This window comes from Equus przewalskii, chromosome 1 (assembly GCF_037783145.1).
Source record: "Equus przewalskii isolate Varuska chromosome 1, EquPr2, whole genome shotgun sequence".
Taxonomy (NCBI): Eukaryota; Metazoa; Chordata; class Mammalia; order Perissodactyla; family Equidae; genus Equus; species Equus przewalskii.
In genome coordinates, this window is record NC_091831.1 from 13,568,649 (window position 1) to 13,585,145 (window position 16,497).

The following is a 16,497-nucleotide window of genomic DNA, read 5'->3' on the forward strand; positions in this document are numbered from 1 at the left end:
GCATAGCCATACTAGTTGACAAGCTCGCAGGGAGGAATAAGACCCCAGGAACATGGGGAGTGGGGCAGGTGTGGTCCTGGCAAGGCCAACTGAACGATTGCTGTCCAGGGTCCAGCGGCAGGCTCTGGGGATCTGGGAAGCAAGCCCCAGCCTCTAGGGAAGCAGCTAGAAATACTCAGAAGGGTAGGTGCCCGACTAGGCAGAAAGGGGTCTCATGGCGGGGATTGAGGTCCATGTGGCAATGGAGTGCTGGGCAGGGAAACTGAGGCAGGAACCTTGTCCTCTATGCTGGGCCGAACCTGGGGGCCACAGGCAGGCTTCTGACTCCCAGGGAGACCTGGCCACACAGCCCCAGGCCTGTGGGCAATAGGATTCATCCCAGCCCAGGGGCTGGCATTACTCTGGCTGTTGGGACACTTGCTGCCTGATAGGATGGTCTCAGACCTGGGTGGTGCCTCCTCTGCAGGTGGGCACGGGTCTTCCCGCGCGGGGAGCAGGGAGGGAGAATCAGGTGGGAAGAGGTGATGATGGCGCCTCCCAGCACCCCATCTCTCCCACCACAGGATCCTGGCTGCACAGAGCTCCCCCTCCCCAGCCCACCACCCAGAGTCCCCAGACCCCCAAGGCCTGCTCCCCAAGGACACTTAGGGTTGGTGTCACCCAGGTGTGAGGAGGGAAGGACCTGATAACCTGACTGCTGGACTTTATAGTAAAGTGTCACTGACTACTTGTTTTTAAAAAAAGGATCCGAGGACCTCAAAGAAGCCCCTCCTTGGTGTGATGTGGGGATGGTGGTGTTGACTAAGCTGGGGGATGCCGTACATACCAACCCTAATGAGGGCCAAGCTGCCTTCCCCCACAGCCCCCTTCTCTGCCCCTCACAGATCTCCTGGGTCCTTGACTCTCCCCTTCGCACTCCTGTTGGGACCCCTCACATTCTCATTCCTTCCTCTCCCTCACTGGACCACAGTGAGAAGCAGTCCCCCAACTTGTCCCTGGCACCCTGCCTGGGACGCGATGTCTGCTATTCACTCCCCACCCCAATCCCCTATTGGGAGCACCAGTAAGAGAGGCCCCATCTCGGGCCCAAGGTGCCAATCAGCTCACCCGATATGTCCAGCCCCCCCTGCTGGGCCATTGCAGGGCAGGAGGGGTGGAGGAGGAGGTGACGAAGGCTGTGTGGTCCTTTGGGAGCCAGGAAGGCTCCCCTTCTTCCCTCCTGACCCCTCCTTCTGAGGAGAGGCCAAGGCCCCACCTGGTAGTAGAAAGCGAGCCACAGAGGCAGCGCCCTGCTCCCTGGAGCCGGAAGCCCTGATCACCTCCTGCGTGTTCGTCCTGCAGTTCTGGCCCATCGTGAATTCACACACTGTCAACTGGCTCTCCCAGGTGGAGAGGCTGGCCACAGAAAAAGCCACGGGGAGAGACGAGGGAGGCCACTCCTCAGTGGCTCTTTGCTGTGTGGCTCCTGTGTGTGATTCATTATTCCCAAACCCACAGCACTGGGAGTCCATGCGCTGGCCACACTGGCCTCTGCCCGCAGCTGTGGCTGCCTAGCCCTGTTCCGCCAGCTTCATTCCATGACCAGTGACCGCCTGTACAGGGAGACAGATGACTGCTGTCATCCAGGCAGGTGTACATCATGGCACAGACTGGGGGCGACAAGGGCACAGATGGCAGCTGCAGACAGGCTGGGAGCTGGTTTGGGGTCTCTGGTTTGGGAGGATGGATGCCCTGGCCCAGGCCCTCTGGTGGAACGCAGCTGCCACTCCAGCCTCCTTGCCTCTTCCTCTTCACCTCGTTCCTGGCCGCCAGCCAGCTCTCCCCGCTCAAGACCGCTGGGCGGGTGGTGCATGGGCACCGTGGGCTATCCTGCAGCTCTCTGATCCCCCAGCCCCTGCCCCCATGGATGTGAGGGGACGTTCCCCAGTCTGGCTTTCTGTCTTTAACCTGATGCTATTATTACTGTTTCCGCCCTGGCTGTTACTAGGGGAAGAGGAAGCAGAGGAGGAGGGGGAGGAAGAGGAGGAGGAGGAAGAGAAGTGGGAGGAGAGAGAGGAAGGGGGAGGAGGAGGAAGGGGAGGAGGAGGAAGGGGAGGAGGAGGAGAAGGGGTCCTTGACCCCCATGGGACACTGAGGTGGGAGAACTCCTGTCCCACCAAGCTGTGAAACTAGAGTGACTGTTTCAGTTTGCCTGGGACCAAGGGGCTTCCAGCAGGCAAGACTTTGAGTTCTAAAACTGAGAAAGCCCCTGGCAGGCTGGGATGAGTTGTCACCCTCTGTGGAAAGCCGGGTTGGAAGGGGCGGCAGGCAGAGCCTTGCTGTCCTGGAGCAACAATGCCTGTCTGTCTGCTCCCCTGAGCTTCTTCAGAATGCAGCTTTGCAGTTACTGGGCTGTGTGAGCCCGGGTGTGGCTCCTGGGGGATGAGGTCTCCTGTTCATTTGCCTCCACCCTCAGAGTGCCTCTGGTGGATTTCAAGTTCCAAGAACTGGTGCACTTGGAACCTTGGCAATGCCCAGAGAACGAGATGGCCCCACCGCACTGGCACCAACCCATCCCCAGGCCGGGGGCCCAGAGCCTGCCCCTGAGAGCTGACGGTCCAAACCAGAGAAGCAGACGCACTGTCAAATCCAAGGGTGGGGGTGGGGAGCGAGGGGGTCAGGGACTTCCGAGAGCACGAGACAAAGCCAGGTCAGGAGTTGAGACAATCCAGAAGCAAAACTGGTGAGTCGACTGCGTGGGTCACGAGAGAGTGAGCCGTGTTAAGGAACAAGAGTGGACAGGCAGACAGCTGTGGCCAGACATCCCAAGTCGCACCTTCACATATGGCTGGACTTCACAGACGCACACAGCAGACGACGGTGAATGTCGGCTACCTGCCAGCACTGTGCTAGACGACGCGGGGGGTGCGGAAGAAGATTCCACGAACGCAAGCTTCGAGACAGAGAATCTGCCCGCCTTTTTCCTCCCTGTTTTCCTAGCACCAAATAATACTAGCCAACGCTTCTTGAGCGCTTAATATGTGCCAAGCATTATTCTGAGGCATTTTAAAAACAGCTTTGTTGAGATATAATTCACCTACTGTACAATTCACCTATTTAAAACATACAATTCAATGGCTTTTAGTACATTCACAGAGTTGTGCAACCATCGTCTTAATCAGTTTTAGAACATTTTTGTTACTTCAAAGGGAAACCTTGTACCTATTAGCAGTCACTCCTGTTCTCCCCTCCCCCAGCTCCAGGCAACCACTAACCTTTCTATCTCTGTCCATTTCCTGTTCTGGACATTTCATATCAATGGAATCATACAATAGGCCGTCCTTCAAGGCTGGCATCTTTCACTTAGTATAATGTTCTCCGAGCTTATCCTTATGGTAGCTTGTGTCAGCACTTTATTCCTTTCCATGGCTGAATAATCTATCGTACCACATTTCATTTATCCATTCCTCAGTCGTTGCGCATTTGGGTTGTTTCTTCTTTTTGGCTGTTATGATGAAAATCTGCGTACAAGTTTTGTGTGGGTACGTGTCCTTATTCCTTGTTCTCATAAATTTATATGCCTCGTTGAATCCTCAGACTCTGACGAGGTAGGTAACGTTATTTTCCCTAAGGCTCAGAGAAGCTTATTAACTTGCCCAAGGTCACACAATGTGTAAGTGGTGGAGCTGAGAGAGGAACTCGGGCCGTCTTGCTCCAGAGCCCACGCCCATAACCACACTGCTCTGTTACCTAGAATGCCTGGCACAGTCGAAAGTATGTAAGGAATGAGCGGCTGAGTGAGACAGGGGCCCTGCTCTGGGAGACTTGTAAGGGGGTTGCCTTCTTGCAGACAGCTTCTCTCTGATTAATCTCCGCAATACTCTCGGGGCTGGAAACAGGTAGAGAAGGCTGGCTGGAATCAGCTGTTGAAAAGTTGGATGTAGTGGATGCCTATTGCTTAATGGGACACTTCCCGCCGGGGCTGAGGCTGCGGGTTCCTCAGGGAGAGAAGAGTCAGCACTGGGGCCTGAGAGATTTGAGAAGTTACAGAAAGCTTCCTCTTCAGAGAGGCAAACAGGAAATCTGCTTTTTTGGTTGTTTTTTTAAGTGAGTCATGTTGAAGGTGTTTTGTGTGACATCTCTGCCTGCGGTCCTGGACTGCCTTGTCCATGTTACCTGTCTCGGGACCACCAGAGGCTGATTCTGGGGTGGGTTCTGGAGGCAGCCTAGCTGAGTCATCTAGAACAGCTACCAGCGGGCAAGTGCAGTGGCTCCTGGCCAGTGACATCCTTGTCCTGGCTCTAGGGAGCAGGGAGCTGATTCCCAGAGACAAAAGGCACGTCAGACCCCAGCAGACCTCGTCCCCACAGCCCTGCCGCTCTGTTGTGCCCTCTGCAAGGCCAGCGTCGATGAGCTTGCTCACCAGCTCTTCCCGGCCCTCGTACCAGCACCTGCTCCATAGGCACTGCGATGTTTTGGGAGGTGGCACTGACTTTTACAAACCAGACTGTCACCTTTTTGTCCCTGACTCAGAAAGTTTCAGGTTCACAGAATTAAGTGCAGACTTCTCCGCCTGGTACTCAGCTCTCTCAGGCCCAGCTCCTGGCTCCACTGTCAGCTCTAACCACTTGGCTTTCCTGCCCACCTCTCCCTCCACTCACCCCTTTGCCAGGCATTCTGGGTGTCAGCCTCTCCACCCTCCCTGCACAAACCCATTTTTCTTCTGCCTCTGGGTCTTTGCTCAAGCTGTTTTCCCAGCCTGGAACAGCCCCTGTGGACTGTCGCAGATCATTCCTGCCTCCTCCAGGAAACCTTCCCAGTCCCATTGGCTACAGAGAATCTCTCCCTTCCTTCCTAACCATGTTACTCCCACCTCTCGTAGCACTTCCCCCTTGCCTGCAGCTGTGAGAGTTATCTATGTGTGTCTGCTTCCTGGGGGGCAGGGACAAAATTGCATTAGTATCTGCTCTCTCCCCAGGCCTCATATAGCGTCAGATGTAGGTGTTCATAGGAGGTGTTCCGTAGATGGGTTGTTGGACTGAACTGACCATCTCTAGTATCATTTACTGTTTGAAGTCTTAATCTCAGGCCATAAAGATCTAGCTCCTTCTTTATAATCACGGCACAGTAGTCTATCATATGGGTGGACCAAAATCCACTCAGCCAGATTTGGCCAACTGAAAGTCATTTAGGTTGTTTCCAGCTTTTGGGGGTTACAAACACCTGTGCTGTCTTGCTGTACCTCAGTGAGTATACCCATCGGGGGGCATCTAACAGAGCTGCTGAGTCAAAGGGCATGTGCATATGAGACATCCACAGAAACTGCCAGAAAGGTTGCACCTGTGCCTCTCCTCCCAGCAGGCAGGAAGGCGTGGCTGTTCTCCCAGCACAGGCAGGACCTGAGACAGCTTAGCTGCTCGTCCTGGGCTGTTGGGGAGCTGTCCTCCTCGGCTCCCGCTCGCTCCTCCCGCCTCGGCTCTGTCTGTGGTCAGGTCTCGGGGCTCCCAAGCCACTGAAGCAAAGCCGGCACCTTCAGCGAGCTCATTGTTTGGCATCAAGGATACTCAAAATCGAATCAATTCAGAAGTTGCGTGAATTCATGCGTTCCTTTTAAGCTGATCTAACCAAGTCAATCTGGTGGGATGTATTCAGATTTCAATACCCTCTTAATTTCTTGGTAGAAAAGAGGAAGAGAGATTCATTTGGAACCATTTCTACAATTTTGGTGGAAGATGTGACTCAGGGCCACTTATCCAAACACAGCAAGATTGGAATACATAAGGTAAGGTGGATGGGGCCAGGGTCAGAGGGCCACGCAATCACAGAGGCTCTTGCAGGCCCTGTAGGACACAAGGTTGTCCCTGTGTGAGTGGCCCCTGTCCACCTCGCCCACCACTCCCCCTCCTGCCACTCCCCCCTCCCCCACATGCTCCAGACAGGTGCACATGCTCCCAGTCTTTGGTTAGGCCTTGTGACCTTCACCCGCGCTGTGTCTCTCTCTGGACCTCTCTTGCCTGCTCTCCACATGGCTGACTCCCTCTTACCCTTTAGGGCTTGGCCTGGGGGTCATCTGCTCAGAGAGGCCGGCCCTGACTCTGTGAGCGTGCCCTCCCCCGACTCTTCTGAAGGACACTCTGGTTAGTCTGTTCACACCACCAGTTGGTCCTTATTCATGCATATTTGTTTGTCGTCTACCTCCCCCACCTCTAGGGCCTCAGCGCCACGTCTGTCAGTGCATCGCCCAGTGCCTAGCGCGGGGCCTCATGCAAGGAGTTACCTGGCAAATGTTCATGGAATAAGCGGATACTGCTATGGATGAATGGCCAGATTAGGAAAAGGGGGAGGGAAAAGGGAACAATTAGTGGAGACCTGCAGGGATGGCAAATGAGTTCCTCCACCAGACAGCAACGGAGGGGGGTCTGCTCCTGGAGGGGACAGGCTAGTCGGCAAGTGCCACTCATAACCTCGGAGGTCCTGGTCCCTCTGGGAGATGGAGCCAGCAAGAGGGCAGATCCCACAGGGTCGGAGCTGGGAAGGATTCCTGGCTGCTTCTGAACTGTGCCAAACGGGCCGAGAGAGCAGTGAGCACAGGAGATGGACGCAGGGGTTTACAGGCACCCAGGCGTCCCGAGCAGCAGGAGAAGAGGGTACAGCATGGGGGGCTGTGCCTTGGGGGAGGGTGCCAGGAATTCTCAGCATCAAGCAGGAGCCTATAGCTAACGTTTGGTGCAAGTGTTAGAGGGGGTCCCCCACCGGACGATTGGAGAAGCATCGTATGCGTCGACACCCCTAATCTGCCTCTTCTGGAACAAATTTAGGCTGTCATGCGCCAGCTACTGAAAAAATCATTTGAGCCACCCAAGATGGTGCTGCCTGCCAGGTGACAGGGCACCGTGAGCAGTTGCCGCTTTTGTTCAACAGGACACATGTGACTGTTGCAAAGTTTCATTGCGTTTTGCCCGTGTTGTTTTAAAAAAAGAGTGAAAAGGGGCTGGCCCCGTGGCCGAGTGGTTGAGTTCGCGCGCTCCGCTGCAGGCGGCCCAGTGTTTCGTTGGTTCGAATCCTGGGCGCGGACATGGCACTGCTCATCAGACCACGCTGAGGCAGCGTCCCACATGCCACAACTGGAAGAACCCACAACGAAGAGTACACAACTATGTACCGGGGGTGCTTTGGGGAGAAAAAGGAAAAAATAAAATCTTTAAAAAAAAAAAAAAAAAAGAGTGAAAAGTAGAAAAAAAAAAAGTGCTCACATGAGAGAGATGCACCTATCACTTGCTTAAAGCAAGATTTCCATCTTTAAAAGATGGAAATCGTTAACCAAAGTGGCCAATCTTTGGCTTATTTACATGCTCATTGGATTTAAGTGGATCTACCATAGACTCAACAGCAAAGAAAAAAACAGCATGAAAGAAAATGCTATCAATATTTGACTGGAGTTTAAAAATATTTTTTAACCTCTCAGGATCAGGGCCACTACTAGCCGATATGGTGTCCTGTGCAAATCAGAAAAAGGGACTCCTTGTTTTCTCAATAAATACAACTCTGCACCAGAGTACACAGCCGGATGTCAGTCCCCACTTACCCTCTTGGCTGGGTGCCCTCGTACAGTGAATAACCTGCCCAACTGTACAGTGCTGTTTGGGATGGAACAACCATGTGTAATGTGTCAGTCTTTTGCTCCACTTCTATGCAGTTACTTTTATACATGTTTTCACATTTATAAAAGCAGAGGACTGCCTATACACAGTATTTCCTGTTCATTTATTCTTTAAGGTAGACAACTTGTTTCATATTCAAGATATCCCTAGGGGAGTGGAGAATCCAGGACCACAAAACTAACTATGAAAATTGCCCAGAGGGTGGTGCTCTACCAGGGCTCATGCTCCCCTCCCTCAGCAATTCTGCTGCCCTTTGGACTGCAGGAGCTGCTCTTCACCTTGTTTCCTAGTCTTTGTATCATTTCTTCCTCCTCCTATGGATTCTCAACTCTCTGAGGATGAGAGCGATTTGTCTTGTCCTTTACTTCCAGCAAACAGCACAGAGACCTGTGAGAGTTTACTGGTTGTGCTTTGATAGAAAATAAAAAGAATTGCTGGAATAATTATTGTCATGATGCAGAAGAATTGAAATATTTTCTCCAGGCACTTGCCCCTCTGGGCTCTTGTCGCCATTTGGGGCTAAGCGACACTCGGCAGTTTGATTTGCTTCCTTTTCTTATTCCTTCCAGCGGCTGATGGGAAAACCTTTGCTGACACCAAGAGGGCTTGTGGGTGACGGAAGATTGTTAAGCATCAGATCTTATTTAGGCTTGAGTCACGCCTTCTCTAAAGGATTGCATTCAGGAGCCGGGAGTTTCTAGCGCTTTCCTTGAAGAGGGGCACTGTATGTTTTCTTTAGTTAGTTCCTTTCTGGCTGTACCAGGAGCAAGGACTGGGCTTTGGGATGAGTCAAATGAGAGCAAAGGTCAGGTGTGGGGAAAAATTAGAACCCACAGTGATGGTAAATGTGATGGCATTTGGGCAGTGCCCCAGACGGTGGGATGTGTTGGACATGTCCTCTTAAGTAAGGAATAACTCTGGGATAGACTTGGAAAAGCCAAAGGACCCATCTCAGTTTGCCACATAGTGGAGCCGCGTCAGCCTGGATGCCGCCCCAAAGAGGAGTGAGTTGTGTGTATTTCCCTCACGTTGGCAAAGCAATGACTATTTCTGCATACTCTCCTGATTTCTTAAACCCTGGCTGCTCCTTCTACGCTATGTTTTATGCCACGGGCCCTGAGGTAATGTGTTTCCACTTCTCCCCCAGTAGAACACCACTCATTTTAGTTTAATGCCCTTGTTCTTGACATTGTCCATCTCTTCCTCCCGTCTGAGAGTCAGGAATAAAACTTACCTCATTCAGGAAATGGGGCGCTGGCTCTCGGGGTGAGGGAAAGGAACTCGCAATGCATAGATACACTTCACATGGTTGTTTCTGATGAGGATGGAAAAGTTAATCTCTCATTGAACTCCACCGGGACGGCTGGGTTCTGTGCTGCCTCTCTCAGCAGCTTTCTGGATCTCTGTGGGCTTGGAGCAGCCCCTCGTGGGACTCACCCTCCTCTTCTGTAAGACAGGCAGGAGCTCCAAGTCTCCTACAGACTTGCTATTCCAAGGGCGGTCCTGGGACCAGCTGCATCTGTAACACCATGGAAATTGTAAGAAACACACAAAAATCTCAGGCACCGCCCCAGAACCACTGCATTTTGACATGATCCCCAGGTCATCTGTTTGCACAGTGAAGGTTGAGAAGAGCTACTCTGAAGCCCCGTGTGGCTATAAAGCTTTATGATTCCGCAGGAAGGTCCCCAGTAACAATAGCCAAAATATTTGAGCCCTGACTCTATGCCAGGGCCTCTCACACGATCTCATCTCAGTGGGCACAAGCCTGAGGCAGGGGCAATCGTGATGCAGATTTTACAGGCGAGGAAGCTGAGACTTGGCTCAGAAAAGCTGGGCTCTGCCACTGAGGTCACCTAGCTGAGTGGGGACAGAGCTGGATCCGAAATCTAGTGGGCCTGACTTCAACTACCGCACGTGCAGCATTGCTGTGGGGTCCAGGCAAGGCTTCAGAGAAGAGCTGACACTGGAATTTTGCATTGCCAGATGATGAGGAGGTTGCCAGCCAGTAAATGGGAGAGAGACATTCCAGGGGAAAAAAAGAGCGAGGGCCGTGGCCCAGGGATGGGAGAAAGTTTGGCAAGTCCAGAGAGTGGCCTGAAGTTTTGCTTTAACAAAATGAATGATAATTTAGCATGAGCCGGTTTCTGCTGAGCACAGCGTGGGAAGAGGAGGAGAGAGTCACGTGACCTAAATTATCAGCAAGTTTAGATAAAACCTAATGACAATTTAATGTGTTTCTGAAGGTACTGTCTACTGAAGTGAAATGGATCATACTAAGCGAATGTACCATATGCTCGTTGTGCTGGAGAAAGATCATTCTTGTGGATTGCATTTGCTTTATATGATTTAGCTGCCACTACTTAAAAAGGGTCAATTTCACCCTGGCCACATAAGTGTAGTAGACCCCGGGAGTTCCTCCTTGGAAGGAGGGACCACCACCAAGGGAACTTATGCTTGGCGAGATTCTTCCCACATTTACCTATCAGCCTACGCTTCTGAAATTGGGTCCTCACATCGCTGCGCAAAGCATCACAGAGTCACACGGTGGGGCCAGAAGTCATGTCATCACATATTTGTAGCCATGGTGAAAACCCTCAAAATCAAATTTCGGAAGTGTGCATGGGAGCAAACATTTTTTAAGCCCATCTTTAAAGATTTTGTTAGAGGCCTTGCCCCAGTGATGAATCACTAGATAAAAACATAAGAAAGAGAAGAAAATCAACACACCCTTCTCTTTAACTTGGATTTTCCTCTTCTGAGGAAGCATCCGGATCAGGCAGGAAGAGTTGAGCTGTAAGGAACAGAAACTGTGAGGAAACACGGCCTGAACAACGAGGATGTGTAACAAGCAGCCCCGAGATAGGGCAGCTCCAAGGCTCACGAGGGGACGGCTCCTCAGCGACATCTGGGACTCAGGATCTTCCTCATCTGTCCTCCTCAGAATGTTAGCCTGTCCCGTTGTCAGCTCCCCTCATGGTTCCAAAATGGCAGCAGCAGCTCCAAAAGTCTAGAGGCTTAAAAAAAGGAAGCACCATCTCGTGAGTTTCTTTTAAAGAGAAGCCTTTCCAGAAAGCCCCTAGCTGACTTCTCACATGTCATACAACACAGCATGATTACATACAACACCAGCAACCTACAATTGGCTTCGATTAGTCAAGACTCGCTCCCTGCGGTTGAAGAGGACACCTTCCCTGAGCTCTTGTCTGGGCTGGGCAGAGGGTGAACTCCTGAAAAGAAGTCAGGGCTCTCCCAGCAGGAAAGAATGGCAGGAGGCATGGATCTGGGGAGGCAACCAATAGGATTTGCTATGAATAGTCACATATTCATGGTAATGAAAATGTTCTTGAAATTCTGGAATCAGGGGGTGCGATGCTCAACTACTGGCACAGAGGCACTGCTTAGCAAACAACTACAAAATTTCAGAGGCACCAAAAAAAGGACCATTTATTTAACCCATGGGCCTGTGGGTCAGCTGGTGGTTGTCTAATCTAGACTGTGTGTGGCTGGGGGTGGCTCAGCTCCACCTGACTCTCACCCCACTCCTGTATCCAGCAGGCTCTCTTGAGCATGTTCTTCTCATGGAGATGGCAGAGGAGCAGGAGCCCAAACCCCAGTGAGTGAGCCTGTTTCAAGCCTCTGCTTGCATCATATCTGCTGATCTCCCATTGGCCAAAGCAGGTCCCATGGCCAAACTCAACATCAAGGGGCTCCACCCATTTAGTGGGAGGTGCTGCCGAGTCCAACGGCTGAGGGTGTGGGTACAAGGAAGGGTGACAAATTGGAGTCAGTGATGCAATCTACCACAAGGGGAAACAAAATAATGATTCAAAAAGAAAATTAAGGGTAACAATACTCCTGTTTTTAAACTTCACTTTAAAGATTCGAAGCCTTTCTTTAGAATATAAAAGAATTTGGGGATCTGCAGGTGAATATAAACATTGAAAAATTGCATGTGTGTGTATGGATTGCAAAGGGCCTCACAAAGCAGATTTTTCCAGCTCCAAATGCTACCAGCATCTGTGGTTGTCATGACACCAGGTATCAGCGTATGAGTTTCCACAGAGCGAGCTACTCCCATTGCCCCTCTCCCTGTCTTAAAAAGCAATATCATAGACTACACTCAGGACATAAATGAAGGCCACTTTCAGTGAGAACAAACCAGCTGTTTATTTAGAGCAGAAATTCAAAGGCAGGCGGGGGAGTGGGGAAGCATTACAGCGAAGAAAAAGGAAGTCTTCAAGTGTGCCCTGCCTGGGGAAGCTGGAGGAGGGCATCTGGAAATGGGGCTTCTTGTGTGCTTGGTCCTGAGTTGGAAGCAGGGACAAAACAATAGGGAAACTGGCAGGCATTGACCGAGTCCTGAACTTTCTGGGCAGATGGCTGCAGACGCTGTCGTTTGGCTTCCTGGACAGGTTGCTTCACAGGTTGTGGTTAGAGTTCTACCATCATCTCTGGTCTGGCCAAGGTCCATTTGTATAGTCAGTCTCTCAAGACCCATCAGAGAAAGCCCCAACTCCTCAGCATCTCGACTCCAAACAACCTTTCTGGTTTCCTCCTGACATCAGCGCCACTAGCACCCCCACAGACACACACACACAGCTCCTGCCTCACCAACCCGGCCACAGTGACACCTCCATTGCCTCCCATTGCTTCATACCTATCCGTCAAGGTCAAGGCCAAGAGCCACCATCCCTAAGCCTTTTCCCAAGCTCTTTTCCTCTTTTCCACCTCATCTGGCTCCACCCCGTACAGAATTAATTATTCCTTCCTCTGTGGCCCCCAAATGGTTCGTCTGAACGTGTATTAGGATGGGGATGAATCCCACTGGGTGAAAGGCAGTGGTTACCAGTTTGTCTCCTGCTCTATGCAGTGAACACCTTGAAGGAAAGCATTATACTTGATTTGTTCCTAGTAAAGGACTCTGCAGACAGTGGGCTCAAAACAAAGGCTTTTTAGAAGGAAGCAAGGAAGGAAATGAGGGAGGGAGAAAGGAAGGAAGGATGGAAGGAAGGAGAGGAAGAGAGATAGGGAAGGTCATAGGTAGGGTTGACAGACAAAATGTGGGACACTCAGTTAAATTTGAATTTCAGATAAACAATCATTTTTTAAAATAGAACTATGTTCCAAATAGTGCATTTTAAGTAGATTTTAAAATATTGCATGGGACATACTTATACTAAAAAACTCATTGTCTATCCAAAACCCAAATTCCACTGGGCGTCCTGCCTTCTTATTTGCTAAACAGAGCAACGCTGATCACGGGGCAAACACCTGGTTAAACTTGAAAGTGGTTTGACTCTGAGGCCAAGAGGAAATCTCCCAGTCCACTCTTCCCTTCCTTGTCAGGCCAGAACTCTGCCCCTGGGGCTGGCCAGGCTTTGCTGCCTTTGTGCCCGCTGATAAAACCCCAGCTGTCTGGCTCCATCCCTAGAGATCAGAAACCAAGCTGCTTGTGTCCTAGAGAATGCTTTGAAGAGTCCTAGGGGAGAAGAAATGCATGGAAATGGTAGTGGAAAGACAGGAGGAAGGAGCCTTAACAGTCCTTAAAGGGCAAGAAATTGCTTCTCTAAGTTGCAATGATTTCCTTCACATCGGAAAACATGAGTGAATTGTGAACAACCAGGACATGCTTCTTTGCAGGGGGAAGCCTCCTTTGATGGAGCTTGGTGTTCAGAAAAGCCCTGTACAGCCACAAGAGAGGAAAAGGCAGAAGCCGGTCCACACTGTGCCCTCACCCTCCTTCTGGGCCCCCCTTCACCTGTTAAAATTGTGGGGAGGATGTGTGCAGTGGGCTGCATGATGACCCTCAAAACCTGCAAATGTGACCTTATCAGGAAATGGAGTCTTTGCAGATGTAATTAAGTTAAGGGTTTTGAGATGAGATGATCATCCTGCATTATCTGGGTAGGCTCTAAATCAATGACAAATGTCCTGGTAAAGGACACACAGAGGAGAAGACAGGCACAAGGAGGCAATGGCAATATGAAGACAGAGCAGAGTGACACAAGCCAAGGAATGCTGACAACACCAGAAGCTGGAAGAGCCGAGGCAGGATTCTCCCCAGGGCCTCCAGAGGGAGCACGGCTCTGCTGGCGCTTGATTTTAGACTCCTAGCCTCTAGAATTGTGAGAGAATAAATTCCTGTTGTTTTAAGCTGCCAAGCTTGTGCAATTTGTTATGACAGCTGCAGGAAACTAGCAGAACATAGGACTGGAGTCCTAAAGCCCAGTGCGTGGTCTGGGGAGGGAGCTGAGAATGTCCCGGAGGGCCACGCACTCATGCAAATATCAAATAGCCTTTGCAGTTTTTTTGTGAGCCTATGGCCCACAATCCTACAGACTTCCAGTTTTATGTAAGACCAAGCCCTACTCACCAGATACTTTATGTTAGCTCTTCCGTTTTTACCAACGTTGGGCATAAGGCATTGTTTTAAATTTGAAGATCACATACAAAACCTCATATTTGTCTTTGACAAAGCGAATCAATGGTCTCCAAGTCGGGGTGTTCAACACAATCCACCGGGTTGGGGAAAAACAGTGGAACTTTGGGGCAAGAACAGTAAGGAAGCAATTATACTTTCCTAATCTTTTAAGATTGGCACTAGTAGCTTCCTTTGGTGGGTGTGTCAGAGGGCTCTATGTTACCCGCAGCACAGGTGGGCCCTTGAGGGCTCCACAATGTGGGGGCCAATGGTGGTGACCTCACGTATGCATGAATCTCAGGGGAATTTGAGGTAATATGGTCTACATGTGCTGGGTAAGTGGACTTGTAAAGCACACAATCTAGTTTTAGCTCAACTAATCCCCACAAAATGAAAAAATAGTTTGAATAGATTGCTGTAGAGAGACTGAGGATTAAAGACAATGCTAATAGTACAAGCCTGGGTAAAAACCAAGAAATTAGCAGAAGTGCTGTAGCTGGTGTGAGCTCTGCGTTAGCACATTGTGAGGGAAAAGTGAGATGGGACAAGAAGTCCGTCCCCTTGCCCCCAAAAGTAAAATTATCAAGAAGCTTCCTTGAAAGATGGATTTACATTCACTGTCATTAATGATGAAACTCACTATCCCATTGTGCCTTGGAATATTAGTTATTAATAGTAAAGAGTCATCAAAATTAATGCTTAAAATATTACTTTGTACCTTTAACTTATCTACTTAAATTTTCTATTTAATGGAAAGTGTATGTAACGTATACATAAATATGCATATATTGGAGAGGCAAAATAAAAAAATTAGGGATTGCTATGGACTGAATTATGTCCCCCACTTCCCATGTGTTGAAGCTCTAGTGCCCAATGTGACTGTCTCTGGAGTTAGGGCTTTTAGGAAGTAATTAAGGTTAAATGAGGTCATGAGGATGGGGTCCTAATCCAATAGGATTGGTGGCCTCATGAGAAGAGGAAGAGAGAGAGAGCTCTCTCCATGCACACACACCCAGGCAAGGCCCTGTGAGCCCAAATCAAGAAGGCAGCCATCTGCAAGCCACGAAGAGGGCTCTCGCCAGAACCCGATGATGCTGGCACCCTGATCTTGGACTCCAGCCTCCAGAACTACGAGAAATAAATTTCTGTTGTTTAAGCCCTCTAGTCTATGGTATTCTGTTATGGCCGCCTGAGTTGACTAACACAGGGGTATGTGATCAAAAACGTTTGGGGACCACTGAAGTACATAATGTGTGGTTCCCATATATTCCTTCTCTGATTCTTCATTGTCAAATTCTTTCTCATCTGGGAAGTGGGAATAGCTCGGTGTGGTTGACTGTGGCAGTGATGGCCCCATCTGTTCTTGCTTGTTCCATGTCCTTGGGCGGTCCCCTCCCATAGAGACTTTGGCCTTGTGACTTGCTTTGGCCAATGGAACCATAGCTAATGTGTCACAGGCAGAGGCCTGGGAAGTGCTTGTGAGTTGGAGCTTGCCTTCTTTCTTACTGTGCGATCTTCTGGCACATGGTACGGAAGCCCACCATGGCCTCCAGGAGACTGAGAGACCATGGGGAGAGTGGCTGCAGACATCCCAGCTGAGCATGGGGCTGTCCTGGACCACCCAGCTCTGGCCAGGCTGGCCCAGACCAGAAGAAGTGCGTGGATAACCCACAGGGTCATGAGAAAGTAGGAATGTTCATCGCTGGAAGTTTTGGGGTGGTTTGTTACACGGCAAAAGCAAAGTGAGCCAGTCAAGTATAGGGTCTTTCCCCCAGTTTAGATGCATTGCAGTCTAAAAACTGGATGGTCACCAGATGAGAGGACTTCCAACAATCCTTTGTTATTTGTCTTTGCGTTTCCAGGGGCTAGAACAGGGCCTCCCTTATATTAGATGCTCCGAAACATTTGTTGATTGAAGAAGACAGGTCATAGCAAACATACATGGAACATTGGAACATTTCCTAAATGTGTTGACACAGATGATTTTACTTACTCCTTCCCCTTGCTTTGAGGTAGGTACGATGATTGCCGTGCCCATTTTAAGACAGAGCAACCAATGCTTACGGAGGTGACAAAACTTGCCCAAGACCAGACAATTGGAAACAGCGGGTCTCTCCCATGTCTGCCTTCAGAGTACCTGCTTAGGTTCTGTGCAACACCACCGAGTCTAGACGGCCTATCTTTCAATACTGAATGAATTCTAAGGATGAAAGCTAGAAACGGAATTTTCAGAGTCGCTCTGTTGCTTACATTGTCCTCAGTGCACACATCTGGCCCCTCCAGGCACAGTGGGGGATGGGGTCCAATCCCTTAGCTCTGAGAACCGGGTTTCTCATGATGGTGGCAGCTGTGGGCCTGGTGGGCCCTGCCTGATCGGGGAGAGGTCACCAATGGAGGTCATTAGGAGTAAAAGACCCACAGCTCAGGAGCTGG

At 50.4% G+C, this 16,497-nt stretch overlaps 1 long non-coding RNA gene across 1 annotated transcript; it reads right to left on the bottom strand.

Annotated features, from left to right (window-relative positions):
• Nucleotides 1-5,809: 5,809 nt before the first annotated feature.
• Nucleotides 5,810-11,246, bottom strand: LOC103554472 (uncharacterized). Its single transcript, XR_545711.2, has 3 exons — nucleotides 11,179-11,246; nucleotides 10,371-10,657; nucleotides 5,810-9,159 (listed from the first exon to the last, which is right to left on the bottom strand). It is a non-coding gene; the product is annotated as an uncharacterized lncRNA (long non-coding RNA).
• Nucleotides 11,247-16,497: the final 5,251 nt, after the last annotated feature.